We start from the raw sequence: 5,548 nt of genomic DNA, 5'->3' as shown, positions 1-5,548 counted from the left end.
CTTCAATGCTCAGCCCAAGCACACACCAAGTGGGCCCGGAAGTGGATTTTTCTGTCATTTACTCAATTCTGTAAACCTTAGGACACTAGTTTACTACATATAGGATCTTTTGACATTGTATCAGTACCGGATGACCTCATAACATTTTGTACACGTTTCTTTCCACAGCATGAGTCTCTAAACCCCATGGTTGGGGGTGAGGAGCTCTGCTGTGTCTTGATGGATTAATGCAATTACTACTGTTTCTTATTCAATCATGCTTGCTTCCATTCTAAGATAACACTTGTTCTTAATCCGGATGAATGTGATGATCCGTGACAATCATCATCATTCTCAACTATGAACACGTGCCTGACAACCACCTCTGTTCTATCTTAGATTGAGTAGTTATCTCTTGGGTTCTTTAATCGGAATCTTCGTGGTATAGGCAGGACCTGATGGCAGCATTCAAGAGAATCCGGAAGGTCTAAACCTTGTCTGTGGTATTCTGAGTAGGATTCAATGATTGAATGACTGTGACGTGCTTCAAACCTGTAACCTACTGGGCGTTAGTGACAGACGCAAAAGAGGGATTCTATTCCGGTAGGGGAGGGAACCAAACCGGTGATTGGCAGCACTGTGACAGAGTGTATGCATTAGCTTTCACTGCGCGGATGGGAGGTAGCTGCTGACAACAGTGAAACCTTATACGAGCTTGCCATGGAAGGAGACTTGCGTGTTTGATGAAGAAGGCAGTAGGAAAGCAGAGATTCAGAAGATGGAGCATCTCCAAACCTCAACCTTATTCTCCATTACTGCAATACAAGTAATCATTTCATGTTCTTTTGCTTTTCACAATCAATCCTGATAATTTCTGATATCCTGACTAAGATTTACAAGATAACCATAGCTTGCTTCAAGCCGACAATCTCCGTGGGATCGACCCTTGCTCACGCAAGGTATTACTTGTACGACCCAGTGCACTTGCTGGTTAGTTGTGCGGGATTGCAAAAGTGTTATTGCAATTTCGTGCACCAGTAACCGTCAGGCTGATCAGACTTTGGTGGAAGGTGCAGAATATCCTCAATGACCTCTTCAGTGACTAGTATCTGTTTCCCTCGGAGGTGCACGACATCCAGGGAAGTCTTGAAGTAATTGCAGTAAAACTCTCTTACCCAGGAAGCATTTACCTCAGTCAAGTTTCGCTCTAAGAAGAACCAGCCCCTCTGTTTGATCTGATCGGAGGTGTACTGCTGTAGTTCTTCTGGGATTTTCAAAGTACTCTCCAGGTACAGATTTCTGGAGGTAGCAGACTTAGGAAACTTCAGCTCACAGTACCGGTTTGCAAACTTAATGGGATCATTGGCAGGGAGGAGTTGGTTAGCCTTCTCCTGCGCGGTAAAGTGCGTGTCCCGCCAAGAGTCATCGTGCAGAAGTTCCATGAGAGGCATAGAGGATTCACCTCTTTTCTGTTTGCCAGTAGTTGCCTTTCCTTTTCCCTTTCTTTAGGTGTCAGACTTCCTGAAAGATAGAAATCAAGGATATAATGGGAATAGGAAAACAGGTAGGCAAATAATAAAATAAGCACATAGTGGCAAAGGAACGGCAGAGTAAGGAAAATGAGTTAAATAAATGTGCATTAAGGATTACTTAAGAGTTTAAAATCCGAGAAGAAAAAATTTCACAATCCAAAATGTATTAGAATCCATGTTAATTAGGAAAAACTATCATCAGGCCATGGTTAGAAGGTTAAAGAGGATAGGAAAAACCAGAAGAGAAGTTTTGAAAGGTAAGCAGGTTAGGAATGAAAAAAAAAATAAGGAAGTTAAAATCAGTAAGTTAGTAAAAAGAAAGTCAGAGTAAGTGGCATGATGATCAATTTCTAAGTAACAAGTAGTCACAATTAGAAGCTACAGTGGACTCATATCCAAACAAGGAAAACAGGTTGATGAAGATTCAAATAGGCATAGAAATAGCAAAAATTAGAATCTAAACATCAAAAATGCAGATTATGAAACAGGAAATCAAAAAGAATAAGAAAGCTTGCCCTGGTATTCATGAATCGGTTTGGTAAAAGCAAAGTAAAGCAGATTTCAAAGTGCCAAAACCAAGACAGGAATTAAAACAAAATAGGTCACAGAAAATTGGGCAGCATTCCGGCTAAAATTTGGATGTTCCTGGTAAATAAACAGCAATCAGAATAGTTCATATAGAATAAAACAAACTGTAATTAAGTATGAACAAGAAAGAACATTCACAAAAGCAGCATGAACAGTAAGAACAGCATGAACAGTAAGAACAATACTAACATCATAGGAATAGCAGAATTGCAAAAATTATAAAACAAGAAGCACGAACAGCGCAATTAAATAGGCCTAAATCCACTAACCATATCCTAGGCTACCTAACCACCTAAAATCCACTACAAACATGCATATCTAACTAGCCTAATGATGAACATAAACAGAAAAAAAATATGCAGTTAACTAGGAATTAGAAGAAGGGTGGCGTTTGGCGGAACCTGGTAGGCATATGAATGAGAGTGGGGCAGAGAGATGGCTAGGGATGGTGGGGGTGGCGGCTGATACGGCGGTTGAGGGTGGTACGGCGGCGGTGGTGGCTGTTCGGGGGCAGGGGGTTTGGGAAGGGTAAAGGGAGTATAATGGGAAGGGTTGGGACGGGGGTTGAGGGTGATGGTTGTGGGCGGATAGGGGTACGGCGGTGATGGCAGCGTGGTGGGTGGAGATCGCGGAGGGGGGTCAGCGACGGTGGAGGGAGAAGGGGAAAGAAGAAGAAGAAAGAGGGGGAAGGAGGAAGGGGGTGGCGTGGTGGTGGCTTCTAGGTGGTCGTCGGGAGTTGCGGTGGGCAGTGGTGGTTGCTGGAGGTTGTGGGTGGTGGCTGTGGAGAGAAGAGAGTCAGGAGAAGGGTGGGGGTGACGCAAATGGGTAGGGTTCGCGTGACTGGGGGGTTAGTAAATTTGAATCCACGCAATCGCGTGGGGCACGCGGTCGCATGGCCGGGGTGAAATGGGAATTGACGCGATCGCTTGGCAGACGCGATCGCATGGGATTGGTAAATAATGAATGGCGTGATCGAGTAGGCGACGCGATCGCGTTGCCGGAAATCGTGCGAAACGCACAATTCCAGCGTCGCTTCAGCGCAACTCTCTGTCTCCTTTGGGGTGATGTGCTATCCATGCGACGCGATCGCGTCGCTCACGCCGTAGCGTGGGATTAGTGTTTGTGCATGTGACGCGATCGCGTCAGGGACGCGACCACGTGGTTCATTTTGTGCGAAACGCACAATGGCCACACGATTCCAGCCCAACTTTCTGGGCGTTAGATCTTTACGCCGATTTCCAGGTCACGCGTCCGCGTGGATGACGCGGACGCGTGGAAGGTGTTTTGTCGCAACTGACGCGATTGCATGATCGATGCGGTCGCGTCGCACGCCTTCTTCTTTTTATTTTTTTATTTTTTTTATTTTATCTGATATACAGGTATGTAATTATGCAGTATGCAGTGCTAAATGCAAATGTTATGAATAACATCCAGGTTCAATAGAAATAAACAATATAAAATAAACAAAACGAAATAAAATGGAAACAGGAACGATCATACCATGGTGGGTTGTCTCCCACCTAGCACTTTTAGTTAAAGTCCTTAAGTTGGACATTTGAGGAGCTTCCTTGTTATGGTGGCTTGTGCTTGTATTCATCCAAAAATCTCCACCAATGTTTGGAATTCCAGTAGCATCCGGGATCCCAAACTAGGCGCAGAAAGCCTTCAAGTAAGTTAAAGCAAGTAACAAGGCCCCAAGTGTGTTGATTGCCATAATGAATTCTGGGGTCCCAAACCTTGCTTTTGCACCCATCTTCTTGTTGAGCAATATTGTTCCATCCAAGTGGCAAGCAGTCTGAATTCTCACTGAAGCAGCCAAACAACTTCCTAGACCCATTCAGTTGAGGTCTACACCAACCTTTGCATTTAAACTTAAAGCTTCCAACCATAATGAACCTTGCAGGACAATTCTTACCACTGACCATCTTCCTCTTACTCTTAATGCCACAAAGAGCTCTAAGTTGACCATCCATCTCCAGTAGCCCATATTCAAGTGGGGTTAGAAAGCTAAGGGATATGAATTTTACTCACTTGAATGTTGTGAAGGATGATAGCAACTTAGGGGGAGGGGTCTCCAATAACTTTGGCAAGGTGATTTCAAGCTCCACTCCCTTGTGCTCTTTGACAACTTCCACCTCTTTGCAAACTTCTTTGATTTCAACCTCTTCCTCTTGGTAGCTTTCTTCTAATTTAGACTCTTCTTCATTACGTACCAAGGGCATGGGAGGTTGTGCTTCTTCTTCTTTAATTTCCATATCTTGATCAACCTCTTCCAAGTCTTCAACTATGATATGCCTTGGAGGTTGTACACCTTCATCAGTATCAATTTCAATCGCCTTGGAAGGAAGCTCTATGTCTTGACATTCCCATGGAGGTTCAGCATCTCCTAAGTCTTCAACCACTTCTTCTTCTTCAATAATTCCGGCTTCCTCCACTTGTTCCAGTACAAATTCATGCTCTTTATTGTCCACCGGAGTTTCTAATGTCTTCTTCATGCTACGTTCTTCATTAGATTGTCCATATGAAGCCATGGGGGTTCTTTGAGTGTCCGAACATCGGGAAGCCAATTGATTTATTGCTTGATTCAATTGATGAATAGTTGCCTAAAATCGATCCACTGTTTCCTTGAGACGATCCGTTGATTCTTGTTCCACTTGGGTATCATAAGTAGGACCATAAGGCTCTTAGATTGATGGATATGGATATGGTGCATGTGGAGGTGGTGGTTCTTGGGAGTAATTGGGTTGGAATTGGGGTGGTTCTATATATGGTTCATATGGCTCATAAGGTGGTTGGTGTGGTGGATACGGGTTAGGGTCATATGGAGGTGAATGGTGGAAAGGGGCTTGTGAGTATGGTGGTCCAAAGCTATGTTGAGGAGAGGGTTCATAGGCGTATAGTGGTGGTTGTTGATAGTCAAAAGAGTGCTCACCATAGCCATTGCCTTGATATGCATCACAGAATGGTTGTTGATAGTCCATTGGAGGTGGTTGTTGCCATGAGGGTTGATTAATTCCTTGTGGCTCCTCCCATCTTTGATTGTTCCAACCTTGATGCTTGTTCTCATTGTAATTTCCTCTTCCTGCAACATAATTATAACCAGACTCATAGCCAAAGGGGTGAGAGTTCATAGTAGTAGAAGAAAGTAAAAACAAAAACTAACAAAAAGAAAATATTTTGAAAAAGATAAGATTTTGAAAAAGATATGCTAGGATTTTGAAAAAGATATGATTTTTGAAAAAGGATAAAATACGATTTTTAAAAAGATATAAATTTTTTTTTGAAAAATATTTACAATAACCAATAACAAGGCACACGTTTGTAATTCCCCGGCAACGGCGCCATTTTGACGTTAGGATTTTTGCTAGCAAAGAATTTTATAAAAATATAGTCACGTTGTGAGAATAGATTCTAAACCAACAGAAATCCCTTCGTACAAACGTTTTGGT

This window comes from Arachis stenosperma, chromosome 10 (genome assembly GCF_014773155.1).
Source record: "Arachis stenosperma cultivar V10309 chromosome 10, arast.V10309.gnm1.PFL2, whole genome shotgun sequence".
Lineage (NCBI taxonomy): Eukaryota > Viridiplantae > Streptophyta > Magnoliopsida > Fabales > Fabaceae > Arachis > Arachis stenosperma.
Note: the sequence above shows the minus strand (reverse complement) of the source record.